The sequence below is a fragment of the Melanerpes formicivorus genome, unplaced genomic scaffold (assembly GCF_026170545.1).
Source record: "Melanerpes formicivorus ecotype bairdi unplaced genomic scaffold, bMelFor1.0.p_v2 SCAF_12, whole genome shotgun sequence".
Taxonomy (NCBI): domain Eukaryota; kingdom Metazoa; phylum Chordata; class Aves; order Piciformes; family Picidae; genus Melanerpes; species Melanerpes formicivorus.
Window position 1 is genome coordinate 21,833,649 of NW_027142364.1, and position 19,377 is coordinate 21,853,025.

The window sequence follows — 19,377 nt, forward strand, 5'->3', positions numbered from 1 at the left end:
AGTTTCTTTCTTTAGCCACATGTGCCACAATCATTTAGGGAGCTCTGTGACTCAGTGTAACATCACAGTGACTACAGCCCTTGTCTAGCCTCTGTGTGATACTAACAGGACAAAAATCTCTTCTCAGCTACGCTGGCATGGCAGTGAGCAAACATCCAGCACAGAGAATGGCTGAGAAAAGTAAACAACAGAGAAAAAACCCAAACAAAAGAGGAGGTTTTCATCTCACCTGGCCCATGGTAACTGTTAGCTTTGCTAAGCCTACAGCAAACCCTCAGCCCCTGAACAGCTGGTCCTGCTGCAAAAGAACTTGGATGTTAGAAGACCAGCAGCAGCAAACAGCTGCACAGAAATGTGGGAACATTCAAAGCATCACAACTGAAAAGCAAACTGAGAAGGAGCAACTCAAATGTTGTTCCACCTTAGTTTGGTTTCCAGTCGTGATGCTGGCACAGTTCTGACAGTCCCTGCTGTGTGACACAGCTCCTCTCACCTATGCATTGAGGACAGAGCCTGGGAGGGTGTCTCCAGTTGGAAGCATCAGGGATTTACCAGGCAAAAGAAGCAGGCAAAGACAGCAGCATGAGAAGCAAGCCCCCCTGTGCCAGCAAGTCACACCACAGATGTCAGCACCAGCATGTGACAGTGTGCTAGAAGGCCAAGTTGACAATCAACAAAGCCATTTAGGAAAGCTCTCTCTCAACACTGCTTTGTTTGCACTCAGATAGGGTCTGGCTGATGGAGTCCCATGTAAGCCTTCAGTCTCAAGCTGTGCCAGGGGAAGTTTAGGCTGGAGGTTAGGAAGAAGTTCTTCATAGAAAGAGAGATTGGCCATTGGAATGTGCTGCCCAGGGAGGTGGTGGAGTCACCATCCCTGGAGGTGTTTAGGAGGAGACTGGATGGGGTGCTTGGTGCCATGGGTTAGTTGATTGATGTTTTTTGTTGGATGATAGGTTGGACTCAATGATCTTCAAGGTCTTTTCAAACCTGGTCTATTCTATTCTATTCTATTCTATTCTATTCTATTCTATTCTATTCTATTCTATTCTATTCTATTCTATTCATTCCTGTGTGACCTGTGCTGGATTCTCTGGTCCTGCTCTGGCAGGAGGATTGGACTTGATGACCTCCTGAGGTCCCTTCCAACCCCTAACATCCAGTGAGCCTGTGATCAACATCTCAAAAGAGCTCAAACCTTTGTGGCCCCAAAGTTAAAGCTAAGCAGCTACCTTTTCAGGACAGAGCACTTCTTTCCATGGTACTTACATAACTGCTGCATGCACTAAAAGTTGGACATCTTCCCAGCCTGCCTCCCTCTAGCACTTCAGGCACCTTCTTTTTGGCAGAGGAGGTCTAGCTCAGCATGGCTGCAGGATTCAGCTCATCAATGTAAGCAGAGTGCATGGTGCTCTCACAGGCTCCAGAGCATTCCCACCTGAGGCATCTGGAGGATCACTGCAGAAAGGTTGGACCCTCTATGGGTTCTGGAAAGAACAAGATCTTTGGTCAAACAACTGCTTGAAGTGAGAGAAAAGGGATTGCTTCTTTCAAGCCCCACTCCAGCATAACACTTGGGGATAATTCACAGGCTCACAAGATATCAGGGGTTGGAAGGGACCTCCAGAGATCATCAGTCCAACCCCCCTGCCATAGCAGGACCAGAGAATCCAGCACAGGTCACACAGGAACACATCCAGATGGGGCTGGAAGGCCTCCAGAGAAGGAGACTCCACAATCCCTCTGGGCAGCCTGCTCCAGGGCTCTGGGACCCTCACAGTGAAGAAGTTCCTCCTCGTGTTGAGGTGGAACCTCCTGTGCTGGAGTTTCTATCCATTGCCCCTTGTCCTGTCACAGAATGCAACTGAGCAGAGCAGTTGCCTGCTTCTTGACCCCCAGCCTTCAGATATTGACAGACATTGATCAATCCCCTCTCAGTCTTCTCCAGGCTAACCAGCCCCAGGGCTCTCAGCCTCTCCTCCCCAGGCAGTGCTGCAGTCCCTTCAGCATCCTTGTAGCCCTCCCTTGGACTCTCTCCAGCAGATCCCTGTCCCTCTTGAACTGGGGGGAACCCAGAACTGGATGTGATATTCCAGGTGAGGTCTCAGCAGGGCAGAGAGGTAGGAGGAGAACCTCCCTGGATCTGCTGGCCACACTCTTTTGGGAGATGCCATCCCACCTTTGGGAAATGCCATTCATGTTTACTGAGCAACCCAAATGGATCTGGGCCCTGAAAACAAAATGAAGATGAACAAAAAAGCCATTGCCAATTGTTAGAAGGAAAAAAGAGAGAGAGAGAAGTGTGTGGGTAGAGGATTTGAGGAGAAGCAGAGGATAACCCTCCCAAGAGTCTGTTAAGAATGGGTTATACATTGTTCCATTTTCCATGCTCATTACTATCACTGCCCCAATAATAGCTGCATGCTGTGCCCTTTTCTATTCTAGCACAATTCCCCCCGTGGGAACTAAATATCTCAGCTCATATCCTGAGCAGAGTCGGTGGAAGAGAGCAGCACACTGCTGCTGCTGCGCTGCCCTCGTGCCCAATCTGCCCCTTTGCTAGCTGGTGGCTGTCCTCCTTTCACATTGCTTGACACAAACCCAAAGGGGCAGCAAAGGGAGGAGGCAAAAGGGAGTCAGCCAAAGCAAGTGGCAGTGTGAAGGACACAAGATGTCAGAAAATGTCTTGCAGGAACTAAGGCTTTGGTGAATTTTAATTCCCTGAGCTCTGAGAAAAACTGCAAGGAGGCAAGCAGTCAGTGGCTCCCTAGTGCCAGTCCCTGAACCAGGACTTTGGTGATATCCAGTCCTCTGTTTCCAGCTGCTGCCTTGGCTCATACATGCACTGCTACCTGCCTTTCCCAGAGGTCTGCTTCCCTGGCAGATCATCCTTGCTCAACCTGTGGGGCAACCTGGTCCAAGCAAGGCAGAGCAGATCCTGATTGTACAGCAGTACAATCCCAAGCCAAGCAACCTGCTCAGGTTTTCAGTTTTTTCAGTTCACGGCCTGGGCCAGAGAGGCTCCTCACAAAGCCCTCCCCAGGGCATCCTACAGACCTCCAGACACATATCCTGGATGGTTCCAAGAACCTTGATTTGTGCAGACCCTCTAGCAGGAGCCCCAAAACAGGAGCCACAAAGACTTCAGCCCTGCTGTTAGGCTGTTCCTAGTCTGTGCTCCCGGTGCCAGAAGTCTCCACCTGCCAGCAGGCAGCCCTGCCGCAGGGCTGTGATGGATATCACAATGTTTTGGGTGAGGATGTGACAACAGGACCCTGCAAAGGCAACTGTGCCTCAGAGGGGTCACTTACAAACTGTGACTTTGACACTGCCTCTGATTGACTTTATTTTCTAACTTACTGCACAAGCTGGCAAGTGAAATGGTCAGAGTCAACTCACCAACAGGCAAAGAGGCAAGTCAGTGCACAGAGCACGAGCTTTACTTTAACTGGAGGTGTGCTTGACTTCCTTTTTGATTTCCACTCTTTTCTCTGCTTCCTGCTATCAGACAGAATGGAAAGCAGAACTAAAAGGGAAGGTGTTCACAGAGTCATACAGTTGTCAGGGTTGGAAGAGACCTCAAGGATCAGCCAGTTCCAGCCCCCTGCCATGGGCAGGGACACTTCACACTACAGCAGGTTGCTCACAGCCACATCCAGCCTGGCCTTCAAAACCTCTAGGCATGAGGCTTCCACCACCTCCCTGGGCAACCTGTGCCAGGCTCTCACCACCCTCATGGGGAACAACTTCTTCCTAATGTTGGATGATAGGTTGGACTCAATGATCTCAAAGGTCTCTTCCAATCTGGTTCCATTCTATTCCATTCCATTCCATTCCATTCCATTCCATTCCATTCCATTCCATTCCATTCCATTCCATTCCATTCCATTCCATTCCACTCCACTCCACTCCATCTCCCCTCCTCTAGCTTGGATCCATTCCCCACGGTCTTTCACCAGCTTTGTTGCCCTTCTCTGGACACACTCCAGCACCTCAATGTCCCTCTTGTAATGGGACATTGTAGTCCTCTTGTGGTGAGGACTCCAATCAAGTGAAATCAATCAAGTGACACCAGTGTGGTGAAACCTTACCCAAGGCAGCAAGAGCTGGTCCCAGGTAAAGGTTTCACTTTTCCTTGCTTCTGCAGATCTGCAGGAATGATTGTTAAGTTGTGGTTGGATTTGTGCTAAAGCAGCTGGCATAAAAACCCAAACCAAAGAGCCATGTCACTCCCGTCCTGCCACACAGCTGGATCATGCCTTGTTCTGGAGACTTTAAGGAGCTGAGAATCAAACTTACCCTCAGGGCAACTTCAGTGCAATCAATGTGCAGCCCTCATTTTCTCTGTAGCTGCAGGAGCCAAGGTCATTTTTCCCATCTGGATTTTGCAGCTGCTTTTGCCCATACTGATGAGTTACATCTTTTATCAAACCTTGACCACCATTTGCAGGGCTAGAAAACGATGGCAGGGAGCCAGAGGGTCACAGGAAGCAGCAGGAAGGCTTGCTAAAGTCCAGACCTCGTGGTTGCTATGGGCCACTTGCCCTGTGTCCCCTGGAGCCATATGCAATATCTTTCCACAGGGCTTTGTCCTCCTTCGTCTCCAAAATCTCTTCCTTAATGCCAGATGACACCACTTCGTCCCCTCTCTTAGTTTAAGGGCAGCACGTCTGTAGGATTGGATCTAACACTGTGGATAGCATTTTTCTGATGCTTGAAGGACTGAGAAGGAGAGATCCTCCTTCCTTGGAGACAGGCGTTAAGAGTTGCCACCCTCCAGTCCATTGGCACCTCCCCAGTTAGCCAGGACTTCAGGTAAGTAATGGAAAGTGGCTTGGAGAGGGAGAGGGAGAGGGAGAGGGAGAGGGAGAGGGAGAGGGAGAGGGAGAGGGAGAGGGAGAGGGAGAGGGAGAGGGAGAGGGAGAGAAGAGAAGAGAAGAGAAGAGAAGAGAAGAGAAGAGAAGAGAAGAGAAGAGAAGAGAAGAGAAGAGAAGAGAAGAGAAGAGAAGAGAAGAGAAGAGAAGAGAAGAGAGAAGAGAGAAGAGAAGAGAAAAGAGAAGAGAAGAGAAGAGAAGAGAAGAGAAGAGAAGAGAAGAGAAGAGAAGAGAAGAGAAGAGAAGAGAAGAGAAGAGAAGAGAAGAGAAGAGAAGAGAAGAGAAGAGAAGAGAAGAGAAGAGAAGAGAAGAGAAGAGAAGAGAAGAGAAGAGAAGAGAAGAGAGAAGAGAGAGAAGAGGACTATGTAAAGGGTGAGTGCCAAGAGGCTGGAGCCAGGCTGTGCTGGGTGATGCCCAGTGCCAGCACCAGGGGCAGTGGTGGAAGCTGAAGCATAGGAAGTTCCATGGAAACAGGAGGAAGAATTTTTTCCCTGTGAGGGTGACAGACTGGAACAGGCTCCTCAGGGAGGCTGTGGAGTCTCAGTCTATGGAGATACTCCAAAGCCACCTGGATGTGTTCCTGTGTGATCTGCTCTAGGTGCTCCTGCTCTGGCAGGGGGGTTGGGCTGGATGAGCTTTCGAGGTCCCTTCCAGCCCCTACCTTTCTGTGTGATTCTGTGTGACTATAAATCAGAGTGGAGGGAAAGGCTTTGCAGAAGGAATTCCTGGCTGGAAGCAGGCTGCACCCTAGGCTTGTTCCGAGCACGTCATCTCCTCAGTCTATAAACCGGGGTGCTAAACCACCCGGACGCCAGCGCTACAAAGCAGTAACAGAGGGAAATTTGTGGTTTGTGATATTTTAATATCCTGAGCAGAGGATTATTGCTGTTTAGCGTGCTTTCAAATGTTCTCCTTCTGTGCAACTGATAGCTTTACTGCTTCTGGACAGAATAACAAGCAGCTGTGCTGTTAAAATAAAAGAGATCCTTTGGATCATCTCCGGGCAGCATCTTGGCAGCCTTGGAGCCACAGCGACTTGTGGAAAGGGTATGTGGCTGTGGGGCGGATTTGCCATCTGCTGCAGGCACTTCCAGCTGCTCAGAGTCCCTGTGGCAAAGGTCTCACTGCAGCTTAGCAGAAGCAGAAAGGACAGTTGCAAATCACAGGGTCTTGTGTGACAGAGCCTGGCGACTCAGGCCCAGAAGTCATCGGGGAGCTTGACTGGAGGTCCCCAGCGGGGTGGGGGAAACGCTGCTCCGGTTCGCTAGAACTTCACATGGCAATGTTGTCTGTCCATGAGGCAGCAAAGAGTTCACCCAGGGGCTGGAGGCCAGGCAATCAGATTCTGTACAGGTATACTTCTTGATTAGTTATTCAACAAGGATCAGACAAAAGCCCCACTGGAGGCAGAGAGAGAGAGAGACTCTCTTGTTGACTCCGCAGCAGTCTGAATCAAACCTGAAGCCTTCGGAGTTCTAATTTGCATAACTGGAATTTGGTAGCAATACTTCCAAAGGTCTGTATCAAATCATGAGCTCCCTGTGGAGTAATATATTCATCACACATCTATATCTGCCTGAGGGTAACCTCTTACAACCTGTTCCAGGTACCTGTGCTGCCTGGATTGGCATTTTTCCTCCAAAGAGCTACGAGCCAGGATCCCTTTGCTAACCTCCTGCTACAGTTTAGAACTAGATTTGAGTTGTAAACAGAGGGTTCAGACACTTTGAGAGGGGTGGACTCCTCAGAGTTCAGATTATAATGGAGATAAGGCCATCTCACTCAAGTGGTCTGAAGAGCAGCTCGTATTTTGAGGACAAGCCTGCTCTCTCTCTGGCCTGGGCTTTGAGCTTTTGCTATTCTTCCTCTGACCTTGGAGCTTCTCTGTTTCGGCTTCTGTAAGGTAGAGGGAGGGTGGAGAGGAAGGGTGTGTGGTTGTATGGCCATCTGGGCCCCTTTGGCTCCAAGAAGGGATCAGGTTCCTTTCTGCCTGGCTGCTCTCCAGCCACTCTGACCCCTCCAGCCCAGATGTGTAGTCACAGCTGGTTGTGCTCTCTGTTGGCCACTTTACAATGGAGATTTTCTTGCCCAGTCCATAGAAGATTGAAAACCCAGGTAATGCTTTTTTGGTGTACCAGCATTCTCCCAGTGAAAAGAAACACAGCCTCTGATTTGTATTCCCCTGACTAGAAATCATTCATTTTGAATGACTCTCTGTTCTGCTAATTTGGAATCTGGGCAGGCATGGAAACAATTCATTTTGGTTTGTGAAAGGAGCTCAGCTTGGGTTTGCTAAGTGCATGTGTGCTCTGGTGCTTTGGGAGGCAAGGCAACTCCCTGCTAGAATGTGGCAGGAGCTCCAGAGTGAGCTCTGGGATGGCATCCTCAGTGAGGGATCTGTCCTCCACCTGCCCTGGGCTTTGGAGCTAGATTCAGTGGTAGCTGGGTCGGTATGGCTTGCTTGCAGGGAAGAGCTTCACACAGCCTTTGTGGAAGGGGAAAGGGTGGGATGTGGCCCTAAAGCTCATCCATAGCACATCAGGACACCTGCTGAAGTGAGAGGCTGTGACTAAAAGCATGCAGCCATGGCTCCCTGGCTGCAGCAGGGCATGAAGCAGCATTGCATCCCATACCCTAACTGGGCAGATGCCACAGCCCAGGAGTGGAGGTTGCTTTGTCCTCTCCTGCTGTGACTTTCACACAGCATGTGGGCACCACCAAGACCAACTGCTGAGACATCCCACTTTGCACTCCCTTCCAACCCGAAGCATCAGCTGGTGCCCAGGCAGGGGCTCCTTGCTGCAGGCTGTTCTCTAGAATGCATTGGGTTGAAAGGGACCTCCCAGAGGTCATCCAGTCCAACACCCCTGCAGCAAGCAGGGACACCCCCAACTAGATGAGGTTGCTCAGAGTCCCATCAACCCTGACCTTGAATGCCTCCAAGGATGGGGCCTCCACCACCTTCCTGAGCAACCCATCCCAGTGTTCTACCATCCTCCTAGGAAAGAACTTCTTAATGTCCAATCTAAGCCTAGGCTGCTCTAGTTTCAAACTACCTACAGGCTGAATGCCAGAAATGAAGCCAGAGGCTCTTAGAAGCATTTCTCCCACATTCCATTCTCATGAGGACAGACTGAGGGGGTTGGGGTTGTTCAGTGTGGAGAAAAGGTGGCTCCGAGGAGACCTTCTTGTGGCCTTCCAGGATGTGAAGGGGGCTAGAGGAAAGCTGGGGAGGGACTTTTGAGGGTGTCAGGAAGTGATAGGGCTGGGGGGGATGGAGCAAAACTAGAAGTGGGAAGATGCAGATTGGCTGTTAGGAAGAAGTTGTTCCCCATGAGGGTGGTGAGAGCCTGGCACAGGTTGCCCAGGGAGGTGGTGGAAGCCTCATCCCTGGAGGTGTTTGCAGCCAGGCTGGATGTGGCTGTGAGCAACCTGCTGTGGTGTGAGGTGTCCCTGCCCATGGCAGGGGGGGTTGCAACTGGCTGATCCTTGAGGTTCTTTCCAAGCCTGACAATTCTGTGTCTCTGTGACCTTCCTGATTAACCTTCCAGAGGCAGAGAGATTGAACACCAGATCTGATGCACCTCACCTTGTCTCCTCTACAGGAGGAGACACTTAATGAACTCAGCCTTTGATGACCACCCTTATGTGATGCAACCCAGGGAGCGGACTGATGTCCAGACTCCTCAAATGGGGAGTGCTCACCTCCAAACCCCCAGTCTGAGTCCTTTTCCCCACTGCAGTGCTTGTGCTTCTTACAGCCTCATTAGAACCTTAGCTGCTGGGAGCGTGGGAGCTTGTTCAAAGCCTCCTTGTGCAGAGGCAGACAGAAAGGGATTCTGACAATCCTAACAATGCTGCTACCCAAGTAAATAAATTATCAGCATTTGCTTATAATTACTCTTGCTACACTTGTGCCTGCCTTACAGCAACTTTCCCAAGACAGAATTCTGATGCTGTCTGTTAACTTGATTCTCCCTGCTGTCTGAGCAAAAGCCTCTCTTTTCTGTTTGTTTGTTTAGAAGAACAGAAAAGAAAGGAGAAGAGAGAAAGAAAACCTCCTTATTATTTGAAGCAGAAAATAATTGCTATTGAAGAGAAGCTGGATAACATTGACATTCCATTAACATAAGCTTGATGGTCGCACCCAAAGAGTGGCTGTCAATGGCTCCATGGCCCAGTGGAGGCCAGTGACAAGTGGAGTCCCTCAGGGATCAGTCCTGGGACCTGTCTTACTCAACATCTTTGTGGGGGACATGGACAGTGGCATTGAGTGCACCCTCAGCAAGTTTGCTGATGACACCAAGCTGTGTGGTGCAGCAGACACGCTGGAGGGAAGGGAGGCCATCCAGAGGGACCTTGACAGGCTGGAGAGGTGGGCACAGGCCAACCTCATGAAGTTCAATAAGAGCAAGTGCAGGGTCCTGCATCTGGGTCGAGGCAATCCCAGGCACAAATCCAGGCTGGGCAGTGACTGGCTGGAAAGTAGCCCTGAGGAGAGAGACTTGGGGGTGCTGGTGGACAAAAAGCTCAACATGAGCTCTCAGTGTGCACTTGCAGCCCGCAAAGCCAATCAGATCCTGGGCTGCATCAGGAGAAGTGTGGCCAGCAGGGCAAGGGAGGTGATCCTCCCCCTCTGCTCAGCCCTGGTGAGACCCCACCTGGAGTACTGTGTCCAGTTCTGGGGCCCCTATGACAAGAGGGATGTGGAGGTGCTGGAACGTGTCCAGAGAAGGGCCACGAGGATGATCAGAGGGCTGGAGCACCTCTCCTGTGAGGACAGACTGAAGGAGTTGGGGCTGTGCAGTCTGCAGAAGAGAAGGCTCCCAGGTGACCTAATTGTGGCCTTCCAGTATCTGAAGGGGGCCTACAGGAAGGCTGGGGAAGGACTTCTCAGGCTCTCAGGTAGTGATAGGACTAGGGGGAATGGAATGAAGCTGGAGGTGGGGAGATTCAGGCTGGATGTGAGGAGGAGGTTCTTCACCATGAGAGTGGTGAAACCCTGGAATGGGTTGTCCAGGGAGGTGGTCGAGGCCCCGTCCCTGGGGGTGTTTAAGAGCAGGCTGGATGAGGCTCTGTCCAGCCTGATCTAGTGTGGGGTGTCCCTGCCCATGGCAGGGGGGTTGGAACTAGATGATCCTTGTGGTCCCTTCCAACCCTGAATGAAACTATGAAACTATGAAACATTGTCTTGCAGGATGTGCTGAGCAATGCCTTGGACTAAACAGCATTACATGGGGCAGGGATTTGGTTAAATAGCTTTCACTCTGCTTTGCCACTAAACCTCAGGAAACAGGACATTAAACACAAGGATTTCAGCACCCAGCACAGGCACTTTGTTCTGCAACTGGGCACACTTCATCTTCCCCCTCCCCCCGAGGATTCTTGCCAGCTGGCAGCCTTGCACACGTGCTAAATGGCTGACTGTTTGGTGGTGACAATATTGCATCCAGTTTGGGGCTCCCCAGTTCAAGAGGGACAGGGATCTGCTGGAGAGAGTCCAATGGAGAGCTATCAGGATGATGAAGGGGCTGGAGCACTGCCTGGGGAGGAGATGCATGCCTGTGTGACTTGTCCTTGATTCTATGCTCCTGCTCTGGCAGGGGGGTTAGACTCAATGATCTCTGGAGGTCCCTTCCAACCTCTAACCTCCTATGATCCTGTGACTGTTTGAGGCAAAGGCTCCAATCCATCTCCTAGGATAGCCCTGTCTGGGGCACACACATCACAGTAAGACTGCCCATATGATGTTTTACAGGGAAGGAGTTGAGCTACATCTCTTCTACCAAGCTCTTCATCTCTGTGCTAGTCCAAGACAGTGAGTTCCAAAGAACCCTCCAAGCAAAGCAGCTCTGATGTTTCTCCCCCATGGTAGATAACAGCACACCAATAACATGACAGGCAGCAGCAGTGCTTCTCTACTGTTTAGAGCACCTGAGCTGTACAAGAGGAGAACCAGTTGCTAACAAATCTGTTCTGAGTCTCCCCCAGATGCAGGAGTTTGAATGCTGGAGCAGGTGCCACCTGCCTCTGGAAGCCTGGCTCCACCAGCAGCACCAGGGCTGCTTGTCCCAGCCCCACAGCACTGGCTCCAAGGAAAGCTGGGCTCTGTTCCCAGGCCTCCCTCTGCTCTCTAGTGCCATGCAGTTCAAGTCCCTTTCCATAGGATCACAGCTCACAGGATGTTAGGGGTTGGAAGGGACCTCTGGAGATCATCCAGTCCAACCCCCCTGCCAGAGCAGAACCATATAACCCAGCACAGGTCACACAGGAATTCATCCAGATGGGGCTGGGAAGGCTCCAGAGAAGGAGACTCCACAACCTCTCTGGGCAGCCTCAATCTCTTCTGACCCTCAGCCTCCCCTTTCCCTGTGACAGAAAAGCAGTGAGCCACTGGTTTCTTTTTGAAAGCCCCATGCAAGCAATGAACAGCAGAGAGAGGGAAGGGTTGGGACTGTCCCAGCTGTTGCTCTGTACACAATGGCCTGAGCTCTAAAGACAATGAGAACTGGGATCCAGCTGCCTCCAGCTCTGGTTCTGGACGCAGAAGCCCTCACTGCTGAAGCAGCACAAATCTAAAGTTCCTGTCTCCTGCACTCCTGCCTGTTTGTTTCTTTCTAGGATGCCTGAGAAAATGACAGTTTTATCAGTTGAAAACAAAAGTGCTTAGCTGGCAAGAAAGGCTCCATAAAGGAGGCAATGGAAGCTGGCACATCTGTACTGTCAGAGCACCATCTGTCTCCCAAGTTTCCTCTGAGTGAAAGCAAATCCCACCCAGTTCCCTTGCTTGCTATCAGTGCAGTGCTTAGCAGTGGCACTTGCAGAGGGAATGAGCACATTGCAATTAGGCAATGGCATCATAAAGCACCAGCTCAGTAAATAAAAACCTGGAGGTTAACATTTGTAGAGATTAGGCAGCCTGTTAAGCAAAGTTTACAATGGCATGTTAGGGGCTTTGTGATACATGCTTCCACACACCACAGCAGCCAGAGCAGGCTCCTTGGCTCTCTTTCCAGGCTGTTGTGAGCTGGGCCTCACCAACAGCCAAGCACGTGGCTCAAATCTTATACCTGGGCAAGCAGACCTCAGACAAGCAGCCTGTGACAACACACCTTCCACCACACTCTTGTATCATCCAGGCCTGATCCACCTGCTGGGCATGCTCCAGAGAGCTGCTGAAACACCCTTGCAGTACAGCCCCCTTGCTCCTGTGCTGCCAGTTCTCCTTCCCTGCTGCTTTTCCCCCTGCTTCAGCACCATTTCCCTTTTCCATCCCCTGCCTCCCCATGAGCTGAGAGATTATCTCAATTATTCCAGCTGTTGTGCCACAGCACACTGAGCATAATCAAAGCTAACAAAGCACACTTTGCTGGCTCCATCCTCATCTGGCACCCAAAGCTGAGCATCCTGAATGAGCAGTGCTTATGCCAGTGGCCTACTGGAGGGAGTTTGGCAGGGAGGAGGGGGGAGGACAGAGAAGTAAAGCTGTGGGGTTTGCACAGCTGGAGGTTTTATTATCATTGGAATACTTCAGAGAAGTATTGAGAGGATGGGATGGGGCAAAGCTGTGGTTCCAGAGTGTGTTAGTCTTGATCTGTTGTTTTAAATGCAGCCTTCTCAGACTAATATCCCCAAGGAACACCTCAGATTATGAATGCAGACTTACCTGGGACTGTGCCCATGCAAGGTGCTGGGTAGCCCTGCCAATTCACTCCTTTATGCTGACACAGGCAAGATGCAGCCTTCCACTTTAGGCACCGTGGTTAACACAGCAGCAGCGTCGAAGACTCCACCTGAAACAAAACAAAAAGGAAGAGAAAGAAAAGGCTGTAAAGTAAAGCCTGCACGAGACACTCACAGCTCACTTCCCTAAGCAAAGAACTTCAGGCTCACCAGCACCAGGGTGATCGATAAATGAGGCTTTAGGCAAAAAGAAGTCCACCTGCTCACCCTGCTTTGCCCAGTTTTGCAGCACTCAGTGCTCAGAAGTGCTCCATGAGGAAGAGGAATGGGAATAATCTGCCCAGAGTGCAGAAGGAACTGACTCTGGATCCTAACCCAGTGCCCAAATGGTGAGGCCACATACTGGTTAGGAAGGAATAGAATGGAATGGAACAGAACAGAACAGAATAGACTAGACCAGGCCAGGTTGGAAGAGACCTTTGAGATAGATCATCAAGTCCAACCTATCATCCAACACCATGTAATCAACTAAACCATGGCACCAGGCACCCCATCCAGGCTCTTCCTAAACACCTCCAGAGATGGTGACTCCACCACCTCCCTGGTGGAGGAGGTCTTTTCCAACCTAGTCCATTTCATTCCATGCCATGCCATTCCATTCCATTCCATCCCATTCCATTCCATGCCATTCCCTTCCATGTCTATTCTATTCCATTCTACACTAAATGCCAGGAGTGTTGCAGTTTTTCACTTGATGCTATTTCAGCAGGCTGAGGAATATTCCTTAGTTTCTCAGTTTATGTGACCCACAGCAAACTCTCTTCCATTATCATCCTCTGGTATGGCACCCAGGGATGTACATTTCAGGGTCATTCAGAGCTTCATAGCAAGCATGCAATAACCTCCCAGAACTGAGGCTCATGTTGCTGAGAGCAAAAGAAGAGACCCCTCATGTGTTGTAAAGCTCTGGCACAGAGCTGGAGAGGCTGATTCCCATCTCATGCACTGCAGCCTTGGACATACTGGAGAATAAATCTGATGCAGACTGACTGAAGGAGCTGGGGATGGTTAGTTTGGAAAAGAGGAGGCTGAGGGGAGACCTCATTGCTCTCTACAGCTACTTGAAAGGAGGTTGTGGAGAGGCTGGTGCTGGTCTCTTCTTGTAGGTAATTAATGATAGAACAAGAGGGAACAGCCTCAAACAACAGGGCAGGGTTAGACTGGAGATTAAGAAATGTGTTTTCCCAGCAAGAGTGGTCAGACCTTGGCACAGGCTGCCCAGGGAGGTGGTTCAGTCACCAACCCTGGATGCATTTAAAGATGGTTTGGGTGCTTGGGGCTATGGTTTAGGGGTGACCCTTGTAGAGTAGGGTTCTGGGTTGGACTTGGTGATGCTGAGGGTCTTTTCCAACCTGCATGCTTCTGTGATTCTGTGATATGCAGAGCAAGTGTTGGGGGAAAATTCACACACCCCTCTGGAAGAGCTCCTGCAGAGGAGGTCCCCACAGCAGGGCTCTCTCACACCTGGTGCCTCAAGGGTTAACACTGCAAGGCAGAAAGCAGGAAATCTGTGAAATGAGTGCTCCAAGAAAGGATCGATCCAGGGTTGCCCTTCAGTTCCCAGTTGCTGACAGACAGCAAATTGATCACAGCGTGGTTTGAATTTCTCTCCTGACAATTGAGGCAGGCGAGGGCCAGGAGCCCTGGAAATGCATCATCAGTGCCTGGCACTCGCTCCCTGCCCACCAAACAGCACCGAAGCCTTTGGAGCCAGCTGCTTCTCCTCCAGTCGGCTAACATTTCTATCCAGCTGAACTCCTGGGGTGATAAGCACAGCAGCCCTCCCCCTCTGAGGCAGGTAAGTAAACCATACTGCAAGGAAAAGTGCAGGGTACTGGCGTGGTGCTCCTGACAGGGCTGTCAGCAGCCCAGCGCTGCAGTCCTCCTGAGCGCGATGAAGGAGAGAGGTCTCTCTCCAGGGAGCCCCTGTCTCTCTCTGCCTTCCTCACTAATAAGGGATGCATTTCTCCATTTCCCCTTCTCCCTGCCTTGCTGTGCACAGAGCCATACCCCGACACAGGCCACAGCAGCGGCGTTGCTAATTCTCCAAGTGCCACCTACAGTCTGAGCAAGTGTATGAGTGAGTGCACGCAGGCTCAGGCAGAGATGGAGAGATGCTGTAAACCTGTGTGCGTGTACCTGTGCAAAGCACTGAGCCGTGATCAAACCAGCCCATAGCTCACACGTGAGAGGATAGAAATGAACCTGGAAATGCTTCTGCTTTTCTGGAGAGCAGGGGAAACCAGCTATTGAGCACCCAAGACTTGCAGGGAATGAAACAGGGTCGTCCTGACTGCACCCCCTAGGCTCTGTGCCTGGGTCTCAGTCCTTAGCCACAAGAACAGAAAAGAGATGAGGCTATCTATTTTCCTCCCTGATAAAAGATGCCAGTGGAGCTGGCAGTACCAGCTCCCCAGAGGTGCCATGAAAATGATGTTAAGTGGGAGCAGGTGCTAGAGTGGAGCAATGCAGCAGCTTCAGCACTCACAGAGATTTAGCAATCACCACCTCCATCCCACTCCCCCAGCAAGGGAGCCCTGCATGGTGAAGAAGCTTCCTTAGGCAGTAGGGAAGGCAAATAGGGCAAAAGAAACGAATGCAAGAGCTGAGGGATTTGGGATTCAGTCAGAGCTGGCTTTCTACTGCCTACTTGCTGCCTTGCTTCACCTATTTTCAGGGGGAAAAGTCCATGTAAAACACAGGTTTAAAAAACGATCCCTTCCTTCCTCCCTCCCCCCCTTCCTTTTTTCCAGCAGCAGAGAAATCATTTTCTTGCAGAGATATTTCAGAAGAAGAGGGCTTCTCTGGTCAGATACTGTCCTACAGCACTCAGATTAGCTGTGGAGGCCACAAAAGCCATCCCTACATCCAAGGCAGAGGCTTTCCTTGAAGGTTTGCCTCCCTCACCTGGGTTTTTATATAGCTCTGTGCAAATAGTTTGGTGTTTCCCTTGGGGTTTCATAGAATTGTTAGGGTTGGAAGGGACCTCAAGGATCATCCAGTTCCAACCCCCCTGCCATGGGCAGGGACACTTCACATTAGATCAGGTAGCTCAGAGCCACATGGTTTCATCCAACCCATAGAAGGCTGCGGTGAACTACACCATTAGAGAGCTGCACTGCTCAGATATCCATCACTATAGGTGCAGACCTTCCATGAGCAGCCCTTCTTTGCTGAGGAGCCTGATCCTGGCAAGAAAAGCCACCCTCAGGCTTGAGCAGAGGCTTGAGTGCCCTGCTCTGGAGCTCCTCACCCTTAGAATCATAGAGTCAATAAGGTGAATCATAGAGTCAACAAAGTTGGAAGAGACCTCAAAGATCATCCAGTCCAAGCTGTCACCCAACACCTCCTGACTGCTAAACCATGGCTCCAAGTGCCACATCCAATCCCCTCTTGAACACCTCCAGGGATGGGGACTCCACCACCTCCCTGGGCAGCACATCCCAATGGCTAACAACTCTCTCTGGGAAGAACTTTCTCCTCACCTCCAGCCTAAACTTCCCTTGGCACAGCTTGAGACTGTGTCCTCTTGTTCTGGTGCCAGTTGCCTGGGAGAAGAGACCAGCTTCTTCCTGCTCCAGCCAACCCCAGAGAACCCAACAGCACACTCAGTTTGGACAAGGGCACGCTTGCAAATGGCTGTTTACAATGATTTTGCTCAGATTGACAAGAGAAGAGGAGCAGAGAATGGTTTTTCAATGCCCTCTGTGGCTAAAAGCCTGCGAGCAGCTGGCCCCTGGCCAGGCTGGGAGAGTGAACACTGATATTTTGGGGCAGAGGCAGCAGTCAGCCCAGCTTCAGCCTGCTATCATTTGACTTTTCAAAAGGCACTTACATGGAGAGGCTGTTAACTGATCAGATGCCTTTCAGTTTGACTCCTAGCTTCGGCTGATGACATAGCAAGTGTACAAAGAGCACATTTCCAGTACCCCCTCCAGCCATCAGTCAATCCTCTCACTCCTCTGCTTCTCCTGTTCTTTTCCTTTGAATGTCTCTCTGCTGTATGTTGAAGCCTTTTGTGGGATAGAGAAGATGGAAGGAGCTTTTCTTCCTTTCTGCTCAAGAGAAACACTTTTATTCTGCCTGTTTTACTGAGGCTGGAGGTGAGGAGAAAGTTCATCCCAGAAAGAGAAATTGGCCACTGGGATGTGCTGCCCTGGGAGGTGGTGGAGTCCCCATCCCTGGAGGTGTTCAGAAAAGGCTTGGATGTGGCACTTGGAGCCATGGTTTAGTTGTCAGGAGGTGTTAGGTGCTAGGTAATAGGTTGGACTTGATGACCTCTGAGCTCTTTTCCAGCCTGGTTGATTCTGTGATTTCTGGACATAAAGGGATGGATATCTCTTCAGGCTTCCTACATAGTTGTTTTATTTCCTCTCAGGCTTCCTCATTTAATTTGTCCAATTCAAAAGCAAGAGTCCCACTTGCAGCAATGTGTGGGATCAGTTCCTTGTTTTAAAGGTTCTCAGCTGAGAGTAAGAGTTTGCATGGCTCTGCTTCCTGTGAGTCTTGGCTCCAGACCCCTTGATCACAGACAGGCAATGCAGGCTGGCAACCAGAGCTTGCCTTCAGGTCAGAATCTCTGTCTGTGGTCTGCAAGCAAGCCAGAGGCCAAAAGGCAAGCCAGGCTGTCAGGTATTAGGTAACAGGTTGGACTCAATGATCTCTGAGCTCCTTTGCAACCTATGATTCTATGATTCTCTGATTCCTTGTCTTCTGAAGAAGTAAAGAAAACGATGGAAAGGCAAAGTCAAAGCTGAAATACTGAGGTTGTCCTCACTGCTTCCTTCCTTTGCAAACCTGCCATCAGCCATCTGAGATTCTGATTCCCATTCCAAAGCATCAAGCAGGAAAAACCATTTGCAGATCCTTCCAAACTCCCAGGAATGGGGAAGACTTTCTCATTTCACCACCTGGACAGCTCCTGACTGTTGGGAGTCAGACCCCAGCCTCCTCACCCGTGAGGGCAGGAGCCAGCTCCATCCTACAGGTGCCATGACCAGCAGGATCCCAGGCTCACAGGGTGTTAGGGGTTGCAAGGGACCTCCAAAGATCATCGAGTCCAACCCCCTGCCAGAGCAGGAGCAGAGAATCCAGCATAGGTCACACAGGAACACATCCAGATGGGGCTGGAAAGGCTCCAGAGCAGGAGACTCCACAACCTCTCTGGGCAGCTTGCTCCAGGGCTCTGGGACCCTCACAGTGAAGAAGTTCCTCCTCATGTTGAGGTGGAGCCTCCTGTGCTGGAGTTTCCATGCACTGCCCCTTGTCCTATCACAGGGTGCAACTGAGCAGAGGCTGTCCCTGTCTCTTCCTTCCTGACCCCCAACCCTCAGATATTGATAGCCATTGATCAGATCCCCTCTCAGCCTTCTCCTCTCCAGACTAATCAGCCCCAGGGCTCTCAGCCTCTCCTCCCCAGGCAGTGCTGCAGTCCCTTCAGCATCCTTGTAGCCCTCCCTTGGACTCTCTCCAGCAGATCCCTGTCCCTCTTGGACTGGGGAGCCCAGAACTGGATGCAATATTCCAGGTGAGGTCTCACCAGGGCAGAGCAGAAGAGGAGGAGAACCTCCCTGGATCTGCTGGACACCACTCCTCTTAATGCACCAGGTCACACATGCCATGGGACTTGTTCTGAACCATCCCATGCCATAAAGTCACTGAAGGCTGACCCAACACCACCAGGAGTGGCACAGAAAGCTCCTTCAGGGTGAGCCTAGCAGGGTCTGGAGTGGGGTGAGCATTCAAACAGCTGCTTCTGGGGCAGAGTCTCAGTGGTTTTGAACGATGCAAGAACAACTCAGTGGGCCTTTGGCTTTGCTTAGTTTTCTTTTCAGTCTGCAGGGGGTCAGGTTCCTGGCAGACCTTTGCCAGGCACATGACTCTCCTGGTCTTTTTCTGCTAGAGAAGGACATTTGATGAGGGTGGAGAGAAGGAAACTGAAATGCAAAAGGAAAATTTGACCAGACTACTCCCACTCTGGAAATATCTGTGTGCTTGTTGGTGGGAGCTTAAATCCCAGAGTCACCCAGCAATAGCCTTGCTTGTGCCCTTCCTTCTAATCCTGCTCACTTGAAGCCTCAGAGAACATCGATAAGAGCCTCAGGAAAAGGGAGGGACCCATGGGCAAGGGAGTTGGCTGGGGGGGTCCCTCAGCCTCACAGCCACACTCTTGGCAGCAGCAAGCTTCAGAAGGTAAACCAACCTGTCCTGGGAGCTTCTGCAGATGAAGGCAAGTAGCTGAAGGTGTCCTGAGGATTTAACTGCAAACAGGTAGGAGAGTTTGCTCAGCCTTCCTGTGGCTGAAGGGCTGAGGGGCAGCAAGACAGAAAAACTTCCTTGTGGCAGCCTGGCTGCTCTCTTTCCGAGGGAAACAGGGCTTCTGCCACCCCATGGCAGCCCTGCTCCCTTCTGCTGGGACGAGGGCCTTGCTTCAGCTGAGTGTGGTGGAGTGGTGGAGGGAAGGAGGGTAGGGGAGCTCCTGCCAGGTTTCTGAAGGTAAGAGTCTGGATACAAGAGTCTACAAAAGCCCTTCAAACATGACAGACTGCAGAGGTGTCAGAAATGGGACACTTGGGAGAGACAATGAGCAAAACAACAGAGCTGGATCTCTTCTGTTTGGTTGGGGTGTTGCCTTAGAGACCACAGTCAGCCAGCCATGGCAAACCAGCTCACAGGGAAATAAACTTCATTCATTTCACCTCCCACTCAGGGACTCCTAACCTGTCACACTTTACACCAGGGAGGAAGCACCCCAGGAGAGGAG